Source organism: Natator depressus, chromosome 1 (assembly GCF_965152275.1).
Source record: "Natator depressus isolate rNatDep1 chromosome 1, rNatDep2.hap1, whole genome shotgun sequence".
NCBI lineage: Eukaryota > Metazoa > Chordata > Testudines > Cheloniidae > Natator > Natator depressus.
Window position 1 is genome coordinate 130,150,753 of NC_134234.1, and position 11,454 is coordinate 130,162,206.

At 44.0% G+C, this 11,454-nt stretch overlaps 1 long non-coding RNA gene across 1 annotated transcript; it reads right to left on the minus strand.

The window, feature by feature from the left end:
- Positions 1–1,767: 1,767 nt before the first annotated feature.
- LOC141983079 (uncharacterized) lies at positions 1,768–9,991 on the minus strand. The gene is made up of 3 exons (XR_012638293.1): positions 9,958–9,991; positions 2,749–2,936; positions 1,768–1,816 (listed from the first exon to the last, which is right to left on the minus strand). It is a non-coding gene; the product is annotated as an uncharacterized LOC141983079 (long non-coding RNA).
- Between the last annotated feature and the right edge of the window lie 1,463 nt (positions 9,992–11,454).

Here is an 11,454-nt window from a genome sequence, read left to right on the forward strand (position 1 = left end):
CATGCCATGGAACGCTGATTCTGGGCCCAGGAAACAAGCACAGACTGGTGGGACCGCATAGTGTTGCGAGTCTGGGACGATTCCCAATGGCTGCGAAACTTTCGCATACGTAAGGGCACTTTCATGGAAAGTTGTGACTTGCTTTCCCCTGCTCTGAAGCGCCAGAATACCAAGATGAGAGCAGCCCTCACAGTTCACAAGCGAGTGGTGATAGCCCTGTGGAAGCTTGCAAGGCCAGACAGCTACCAGTCAGTCGGGAATCAATTTGGAGTGGGCAAATCTATTGTGGGGGCTGCTGTGATCCAAGTAGCCAACGCAATCACTGAGCTCCTGCTACCAAGGGTAGTGACTCTGGGAAATGTGCATGTCATGGTGGATGGCTTTGCTGCAATGGGATTCCCTAACTGTGGTGGGGCGATAGACAGAACCCATATCCCTGTCTTGGCACCGGAGCACCAAGGCAGCGAGTACATAAACCGCAAGGGGTACTTTTCAATGGTGCTGCAAGCACTGGTGGATCACAAGGGATGTTTCACCAACATCAGTGTGGGATGGCTGAGAAAGGTACATGATGCTCGCATCTTCAGGAACTCTGGTCTCTTTCAACAGCTGAGCCAGGGACTTTCCTCCCAGACCAGAAAATAACCATTGGGGATGTTGAAATGCCTATATTTATCCTTGGGGACCCAGCCTACCCCTTAATGCCATGGCTCATGGAGCCATACATAGGAACCCTGGACTGTAGTCAGGAGCTGTTCAACTATAGGCTGAGCAAGTGCAGAATGGTGGTAGAATGTGCCTTTGGACGTTTAAAAGCGCACTGGCGCAGTTTACTGACTCGGTTAGACCTCAGCGAAACCAATATTCCCATTGTTATTACTGCTTGCTGTGTGCTCCACAATATCTGTGAGAGTAAGGGGGAGACGTTTATGGCAGGGTGGGAGGTTGAGGCAAATCGCCTGGCCACTGATTACGCGCAGCCACACACCAGGGCGGTTAGAAGAGTACAGGAGGGCGCGGTACGCATCAGAGAAGCTTTGAAAACCAGTTTCATGACTGGCCAGGCTACGGTGTGAAAGTTCTGTTTGTTTCTCCTTTATGAAAACCCGCCCCCTTGGTTCACTCTACTTCCCTGTGATCTAACCACCCTACCCTCCCCCCTTCGATCACCGCTTGCAGAGGCAATACAGTCACTGTTGCTTCAAATTCATGCATTCTTTATTAATTCATCACACAAATAGGGGGATAACTGCCAAGGTAGCCTGGGAGGGGTGGGGGAGGAGGGAAGGACAAGGCCACACTTGCACTTTAAAACTTATTGAATGCCAGCTTTCTGTTGCTTGGGCAGTCCTCTGGGGTGGAGTGATTGGGTGCCCGGAGGCCCCCCACTGCGTTCTTGGGCATCTGTGTGAGGAGGCTATGGAACTTGGGGAGGAGGGCGGTTGGTTACACAGGGACTGTAGCGGCAGTGTGTGCTCATGCTGCCTTTCCTGCACCTCAACCATATGCCGGAGCATATCAGGTTGATCCTCCAGTAGCCTCAGCATTGCATCCTGCCTTCTGTCAGCAAGCTGATGCCACTTATCATCTTCAACCTGCTTCTTATTATCTTCAACCCACCACCTGTCCTTGCATTCATATTGTGCTTTCCTGGACTCTACCATTGTCTGCCTCCATCCATTCTGCTGGGTTCTTTCAGTGTGGGAGGACTGCATGAGCTCAGAAAACATTTCATCGCTAGTGCGTTTTTTTCACCTTCTAATCTTCGCTAGCCTCTGGGAAGGAGATGATAGTGTGAGCGTTGAAACATTTGCAGCTGTGGGAGGAAAAAAAAAGGGAGAGTAGTAGTTAAAAAGACACATTTTAGAGAACAATGGGTAGACTCTTTCAGGGTGAACCTTGCTGTTAACATTACATAGCACATGTGCATTTGGTACAAGGTCACATTTTGCCTCTTATATTGAAGGTCTGCCGGTTTAGTGTGAGAGATCACACACGCAGGGCCTGCGGGCAACAGAATTTGGCTTGCAGGCAGCCATGGTAAGCCGCAGTCTTTTGGCTTCTTTAACCTTCATAACATGTGGGAATGGTTTCAAACAGCCGCGCCCTCATTTCCCATACCAAGCACCCGTTGGGTTGGCCATTTAAAATGGGTTGGCAATTAAAAGGAGGGGCTGCGGTTTTCAGGTTAACCTGCAGCACAAACCCAACTAAACCCCCCCACACACACACAATTCTCTGGGATGATCACCTTCACCCCTCCCCCCACCATGTGGCAAACAGCGGGGAAGATTTCTGTTCAGCCACAGGCAAACAGCCCAGTAGGAACGGGCACCTCTGAATGTCCCCTTAATAAAATTACCCTATTTCAACCAGGTGACTATGAATGATATCACTCTCCTGAGAATAACACAGAGAGATAAAGAACGAATGTTGCTTGAATGCCAGCAAACACCAGGACCATATGCTGTCATGCTTTGTTATGCAATGACTCCAGACTACGTGCTACTGGCCTGGCGTGGTAAAGTCTCCTACCATGGAGGATGGAATAAGGCTGCCCTCCCCAGAAACCTTTTGCAAAGACTTTGGGAGTACATCCAGGAGAGCTTTATGGAGATGTCCCTGGAGGATTTCTGCTCCATCCCCGGACACATTAACAGACTTTTCCAGTAGCTGTACTGGCCGCAAATTAATCATTAAACACACTTGCTTTTAAACCATGTATTATATTTACAAAGGTACACTCACCAGAGGTCCCTTCTCCACCTGGCAGGTCCGGGAGCCCTCCTTGAGTGGGTTCGGGGGGTACTGGCTCCAGGTCCAGGGTGAGAAACAGTTCCTGGCTCTCGGGGAAAACAGTTTCTCTACTTGCTTGCTGTGCGCTATCTTCAACCTCCTCCTCATCATCATCTTCCTCGTCCCCAAAATGCGCATCCCTGTTGCATGATAATCCATTGATGGAGTCAAAGCATGAGGTGGGGTAGTGGTGGCTGCACCCCCTAGAATGGCATGCAGCTCATCATAGAAGCAGCATGTCTGGGGCTTTGACCCCGAGCGGCCGTTTGCCTCTCTGGTTTTTTGGTAGGCTTGCCTGAGCTCCTTAAGTTTCACGCGGCACTGCTGCGGGTCCCTGTTATAGCCTCTGTCCTTCATGCCCTTGGAGATTTTTTCAAATGTTTGGGCATTTTGTCTTTTTGTCTCCCCATACAGCGATCAGATCCCGTACCTCTCATTCGGTCCATGCTGGAGCTCTTTTGCAATTCTGGGACTCCATCGTGGTCACCTCTGCTGATGAGATCTGCACTCACCAGCAGCTTGCCACGCTGGCCAAACAGGAAATGAGATTCAAAAGTTTGCGGGCCTTTTCCTGTCTACCTGGCCAGTGCATCTGAGTTGAGAGCGCTGTCCAGAGCAGTCACAATGGAGCACTCTGGGATAGCTCCCAGAGGCCAATATCGTCAAATTGCAACCACACTACCCCAAATTTGACCCGGCAAGGTCGATTTCAGCGCTAATCCTCTCGTTGGGGGAGGAGTACAGAAATAGATTTTAAGAGCCCTTTAAGTTAAAGTAAATGGCTTCGTCGTGTGGATGGGTGCAGGGTTAAATTGATCCACCGCTGCTAAATTTGACCTAAACTCGTAGCGTAGACCAGGGCTCATTCTCGTGCATCTACGTGAGCTTTTTTTTTTTTTTAGATCAGAGTATCAAGATCCCCAAAATAATGACAACATCTCCTGCTAGCAGTTAAGAGAATATTGGACAGGACTGCAAAATCTGAAGGCTGCAATAACTAAAAGACTGAGGAAGGCCCGTATTAGAATATCCCATAGTTCAGTGGCTAATGTACTTTCCTGAGAATGCAGATCGCTTTTCAAACTCCTCCTCCCCCTCAAACTGAGGGAGGACTTGAATGGGAAGCAGGGGTTCTCCCACATCCCAGCTGAGTGTCCTAAGCACTTGGGTAAGAGTTACGAGGGAGGTGCTTGTAAACTTGATCTCAGAGCATACCTAACAGACTGGGCTCCATAGGTGAGTTAAAGGAATGCCTGTCTTCCCCAGGTTCATGTATCGCACTGGGGCTTAGGCATCCAGATGCCTAGAAAAAGACAGCAACACACATGCCCAGAGGCAGAAACATAGGCACCTAAGCAAATCTTACTGCACAAACTTAGGCACCAAGTGTGTACAGGATTTGGTGGCAGTTGAGCAGGGATTTGTGTATCCCAATGGAGCCAGATTCTGGGATTTAGGTGCAAAAAGTGGCAGTTAGCTTTATGACTCTCCACTGTTTCTATGGGAGCTTTTTCAAAGTTCTGCCAGTTCTCATGTCAAGGCTGTTGGAACAATAATGAATATTAGGCAAAGAAAGTTAATCACTAGCCAAGGCATTTTAATCAATATCAAGTTTTATTTAAAAGTGCAGAACCATTACCTCCTGCCAGCTCTTGCCTAATTACTGTTGCACTGAATATGGTAGCTTTCCAGTAATTTTGCTGAAGTTCCCCATAGTTCTGCTGCTCATGCATTTGGGTCACCTACCAAGTTACATTCTGTCTTGAAGTAAAGCAAATTCCATGTATATTTTATCATGATTATGGAATTAATTTATTTACTAAAGCAGTATGCTGTAACATTAGAATAGAAAGGCAGATGGTGTGAATTAGATAAACAAGTAACAGTCAGTTTGTTACTTTAAGCAGTGATTAATCATTAAACTTGATACTATTCAACTTATTTGGTTTCACCCCTAATTCTCAGAGCTTTAATATGTAAGCCAAAAAGGCACTAAGGTTTTAGATATTTGCACACATGTAGAATAGCATGAGTGGATTTTTCGAAGCTATGCAAAAAACCTGAGGTTACCTGAATTACCTCTGTCCAACAAAACAAAGTGGGTGAGGTAACATCTTCTACCGGGCCAACTTCTGTTGTGAAAGAGACAAGCTTTTGAGATTACACCAAGCTCTTCATCATGAATCAGATACTTTCAAGAAGGGGGTTTTCTCCCTTCTTGGACCTGCACATACTAGAATACAAAACTCATGATATCAATATGGACAGGAGCTGCAGCTTTGCCTTGTATGAGTCAGTCACAGATTCAAATCAGACAGAATTTCTGAAGTTTACTCAAGGAGAAATTGAAATCTATCTTTACCATTTTTTCATATCCTCCACTCCTTATGGCAAAACTATCAGAATTATACCACTCATTTTTCTTAAGGTTGAAATTAGTACTTAACTGTGCTCATAGTTTGACTCTACAGTACTAGCAGGTCTATGTACTTTCACCTACATACTGACCTATTCTACTAAAACATATAATTGAAGTTTTACTGTTTCTTTCAATGGTGGGGAGGAGAAAAGGAGGTGTTTGTGTTTTTACTTTTGGGCTCTTCCTTTAAGAAAAATACATTTCTTCATTTATTCTCCTGGCAAAAGCTCTCTGACTGCCTTGTGTTATAGAAGATAAGAAAGAAGCAGCTAGGGAGAGAGATTGAATGTGAAACTTGTGGACACAGGTGTGCAAAAAATTTCACACTGTCAGAATCAAAATGTATGTGCATTTTTTTAATGAGTGAAAATGGAAGCTTTATATTAATGCAAATTTTGGTAAGATTCTACTTAAATGTACAGTGCATGCTTTTACGCCAGTGGCTACTTGAAAAACCATTGTGGCCTACTGCTGGGCTAGGTTTTTTATGTCTGAGCCTGTATAAAGGAATGCTGTGAAGATTAGAAAATTAGACCCACCAGGGGTGGTTTGCATAGGTGCTCATGTCATATTATTCCTCTGCTTTTTGCCATTCTTAAATGCAGGCAGATAATGAAATATACTTCCCTCCTGTTGTTTCAGAGAAAAGACTTCTTATCCCTTCTGTATCAGTCTGCTGACAAGTCACAAGCATGGAACAAAGGGCTCGATTGGATCTGGTAGGCACAGTCCTGGGCTGGATGAAGTGAGGAGCTGTTCTTCTCTAGGTGAGGTGGAGCTGCATCCGGCAGCATTCTGCTTCAGGAAGGCAAAATGCCTTTTGGAATTCCCAGGTACTAAGATGCAGTGTGCCCACTGCTACAACACTTAATGGGGTCCAGATTACTACCCCTCCACTCCATGTAGTTGGACAGTTTTGCAGGCCAGTGCATAGAGTGGATGGAGGTATACCTTCTCCTATTGTCTGCCACCCCTCTCTTCTGTTGGAGAGCCAGATGCCCCAGGAAACTTGGGAGGGAGCAGTCCACTCAATCCACAGGCTGCATATTTGCCTGGCCCTTACATGGTCTGTGGAAGGTTCCTTGGGCCTTGTCCCTCCACTACACACATTCTCGCGTGAGTGTCACTGTCAGGCTGAAACTGGCCCAAAGAGGTAGAGAGAAGAGATGATATGTCTCATGAGCACCATAGTTTAAACTCAGTTCCAGATAAAACTTCTTCTGTCAGAATTCAAAAACCATGTTCTAAGCTAGAATTTCAACCTGGTTGGCCCCACACACAGGGTTTTATTTGTAACTAAGTTAAAACCATCTATAGATGAAACAATGTCTGAAAAGCTTGTGTAGACCAGCCCTAAAAACACCTTCATTGTGTTCTGATTATTATTGTAGGGTATCCCAACAAAGTAACTTGAATATTATCCATCTTGGAATCTTTAGTCTAGGCATGAGGGATAGTATAAACAATGGTGATTTTAGGGTGGGATTTTCAAAAGCATTCAGTTCCCGCTGAAGCCACTAGTAAAACTCCTTTCAACAGAGTTAGGCCAACGCTAAGCACTTTTGAAAATCCCACCCTAGGCAAAAGTTTAAGTCTGTCAGTTTTGACAGCAATTTCTTGAGTATTTAAAATGGTTCCTTGTTCCCATTAGGTGCCAATTTTACCCTGAATAAGAGAATCCCCACCACATCCATTCCTACCCTTGCCCTTGCTGTGGTTGGTACTAGACTCTGCCTATGCAAGCTTATCCTAGTTTCTTTAGAGTTCATTAGTGTTGTTGGGATTTTGTGGTAGTTTTCATTCGTTTACCCAGATACCAATTCTAGAAGTCATATAATGTAAAGTTTGTTCTATACTGTGTAGTTATTTTTTTAATGGCATTTTTAAAAACTGGTAAAAAAAAATCAAATTCTAGGAAAATGAAGAAAATATGTAGATTTCACACAAATATAACAGAAAATGAAACCAAGCAATTTTTCACAATTGAATTCAACAGTAAATATATTGCAATGATAAACTATTTCTTAATCTCCTTATATCGATCATGTGCATTACATTACTACAGTCACACAAGATCCCACACCAAAGGCTCTAAAGGAAAGTAGAAATGGAGTACTTGTGGCACCTTAAGTACGCAATCATGGGATAAGAGGGAAGGTCCTCTCATGGATCAGTAAAGATAGGAAACAAATGGTAGGAATAAATGGTTAGTTTTCACAATGGAGAGAGGTAAATTGCAGGGGTCCCCAAGGATCTATACGGGGACCAGTGCTGTTCAACACATTCATAAATTATGTAGAAAAGGGGGTAAAGAGTGAGGTGGCAAAGTGTACAGATGATATAAAATTAGTCATGAAAGTTAAGTCCAAGGCTGATTACAAAGAGTTACAAAGGTATTTCCCAAAACTGGGTGACTGGGCATCAAAATGGCAGATGAAATTCAATGCTGATAATTTCAAAGTAATGCACATTGGAAAACATAATCCCAACTACACATGCAAAACAATGGGTTCTAAATTAGCTATCACCACCACCAACAAATAGAGGTCTTAGAGTCATTATTGATATTTCTCTGCTCAGTGTGCAGTGGCAGTCAAAAAGGCTAACAGAATGTTAGGAACCATTAGGAAAGGGATAGATAATAAGTCAGAAAATATCATAATGCCACTATATAAATCCATGGTAGGCCCACACCTTGAATACTGCATGCAGTTCTGATTGCCCAATCTCAAAAAAGATTTTTTAGAATTGAAAGAAGTACAGAGGTGGGCAACAAAAATGATTAGGGGTATGAAACAGCTTCCATATGAGGAGAAATTAAAAAGATGGGACTATGTGTCTTAGAAAAGAGACGACTAAGGATGGATATGGTAGAAGTCTATAAAACCACAAATGGTGGGAGAAAGTGAATAAGGAAGTGTTATTTATCCCTTCACATAACACACGAACCAGAGGTCAGCCACTGAAATGAATAGGCAGCAGGCTTAAAACAAATACAAGGAAATACTTCTTCACACAATGCACAGTCAACCTGTGGAACTCATTTCCAGGGGTTGTTGTGAAGGCCAAAAGTATAACTGGGTTCAAAAAATAATTAGATAAGATCATTGAGGACAGATCAATAGCTATGAGCCAAGATGTTCAGGGAGTCAACCCCATGCTTCGCGTGTCCTTAAATCTCTGACTGCCAGAAGCTAGGACTGGATGATAGGGGATGACTGACTCGATAATAGCCCTGTTCTTTTCATTCCCCCTGAAGCATCTGGCTCCGGCCATTGTCAGAAGACAGGATTCTGGGCTAGACAGACCAATGGTCTGTCCCGTATGGCCATTCTTATGTACTTAAGTCACCTCTCACTCTTTCCACCTTCACCCTGCCCCCAAAAGGAGCTGGCAACAGCAGGGAGGTCAAAATTCACACTTGAACAAGGAGGGAGGAAGCTCTTGCTTACCGCTGACAGGCCTTCACTCTTGCCTCAGAACAGCTCAGATTACTTGCATTGCTTTTGCAACTCCCTGCTATTACTTTGACTCAGCAAAACGGGAAATGTCCAGGGGCTCTTGAGGAATGCTCCAGATGTAATAAATGGGTAAAAACAAATTAGCATCTATTCTATACATTAAGAAATCTCTGCTGGATTCAGGATGCACTGTTAGAAATGAAGGGTGTGTCAGAGATTCTCCAGATAAGAGAGTGATTGCTGTTCAAAGAACAAACTAATTCAAGGGCAGACAGATGTTTTTAAAAGTAAAATACACATGGGAAATTCTTCCTTTGGCTACTAGACTAAGCATTAACTAGATTGTCTGTTTGCATATAGTAACTTTTTATAATGGGCTGAACATATAAGGGGAAAAATCAGCCAAGGTAGGGTTGCCAGGCATGGCTGGATTCTGTGATTACAGGAACTGCCAATCTACTGGAAAGAGACCATTGTCAAAGAGTTTAAACCATAAGCCAGGTTCTGATATCAGTTACAACAAAGTAGGTCTGTAGTATTTCCCCTGAAGTCATTTACTCCAGATTTACACTGGGCTGAGATCAGAATTTGGCTTATAGTCGCATGCTTAGCCTAGCAGTGGTTTTTTAAAATTATTTTGAATAAGAAGAGATGGAAAGTTCGCTTTAATAACAATTATTATTTATAATATTTTGTTCAGGGCAGAATTTTAGTGTGTTCAAATACGTTTTCAAAAATTCACAGCCACGCAGATTAACTGATGAAGTCACAAGTCTGAACCTGAATGTAATTTCACTAAAATAAACAGTATCTGTTCTCTTCCATCAATCACTTGTCCTTACTGTTTTTTCAGCGTCTCCTTAGTCTGCATCTGACACAATTTTTGGCCAGCTCTGTATTTATGGGAGTAGTAATATCTGGATTGATCTGAGCACAAATTTTTGACGAATGAGCTCATGAGGATTTTTTTAAAACATGTAAAAAATAAATTCTTATTTTAATGTCTGTATTCACAGTGGTTCCTGAATGTTTTTTATTGATAATTTAAAAAGTACTGTGACTATAGCACCATCATAGCCCAATCTGGAGTTCACTCTGCAGCCCGCTCTGGCCAAGAAAAGGTGCATGCAGAAATGCAGCAGGGAAACTCCCTTCCACCCAGGGCACCTGTTCCAGACCCCCCAGAGTAAACACATAAACACACACACACACAGACCCACACACTGGATTAGTACAATGAACGTAATAAAGGGAAATATTTATTTACAGAGGGATACCTACCTACTCCTTATTCCCAATCCAAGGTTACAAGCCCCAGCACTCATGGCCCCATACAGCTCTGGGCGACAGTGATACTGGGTCCAGCTCTGGTTTGTCCTTTTTGGATAATTTCTCCCTGGCACAGTGCTCCTCCTGACTCATGTCCCAGGGTGTCCCTGGACAGCCACTCTGTCCCTCCCAGATTTTGGGCTGGTTCTTGGCTGCTTCAGTACGTGCGAGTCTGTTCACTGTAGGCCCTCTTGTCTGGAGCTCCAGACACACACATCCTGTCACTCTCCCTTGGAACAGCCAGCACTTCCTCAGGACAAGGTTTGAAAGGGGTCTTTGTCTCTAAACCCCAAGGGGCGTTATGGTACCATGAGATCTTCCTTTGTTGAAAGGCCATAATTTATATCATATGAGTTTGTTTTTATTATCATTTAGGAGTCTGTTCTTCTGTGCTTTTCACCCTAAGAATAGAGTCACTGCAAGATGCTCTCTCTCTTTCTCAGGTGTTCCCAGTGCTGTAGCCATAACACTGATCCCTGAAAGCCTTGAGGTAGTTATGACAAAGTGCCCTTTTACTTTTTTCATTTAAAAATGTTCAGCCACATCCACTGCAAACAGGGTGTGGTAATAGCAGGGGAGAGGGGGCAGGCAAAGTGGGGACTACTCAGTCCTGCATCGTCGGAACTATGAGGAACCCACTTAGGGACACTGGGCTTTAGCAGTTCCCCATCCCATACAGCCCCCAATACCAGGTTCCAGGAGTGGAGATTAAATGTTCCCAGCTTGCTTAGGGTGCTAGGTTGGAACTCAGGAGACCCCGGTATAATTCTCTGCTGTTGACTCCTTGGGCAAGTCATAGAGTTTAAGGCCAGAAGGGATCACCACATCATCTAGTCTGACCTCCTTTATTTCACAGGGCACCAACACCCATACACTAAACCCAAAACTGTGTGGCACTCTGTGCTTCAAAGCAACACCCTGGAACCCCCCATATTCACCACTGTCATACAATTATGATATGTGTTGTGCAAAGTATGGCTTGTCAGATATCATTTTAAAAGTCTTGATCTGTAGAACATTAATATCCTGTTGGATTGTAAGTGCTATCATTGTATGTAAAATTATGAAGTTTTGCTATGTGTGTGTTACTGAAATAAGTTGTGAGGTTGGGAACACTCGCAACCAGCCTTTCAGGTCCAACAATGGAGCAGCCAGATGTGCTGATGGCCCATTAAAGAGAATCCACTATCCCAGAAACTGTATACAATAGAAACTTCTCAGACGAGAATGCTTGACCAATGGGGGCGGACCCCCCATGTCACAAGCAAAGATCTTTCTAGCAAGCTGGAAGAAATAAAAGAGGGGAAGTGACATCATCACTTGGCCTCACTCCCCCCACAACTCAACACCTGGAAACATGTTTGGAGGGCAAAGATTTTGAACTGGGGAGGTGGTCCTGGGCTGGAGGAGAGTCCCAGCCTATGTGTTGAAGATCTGTGACCTGTTTAT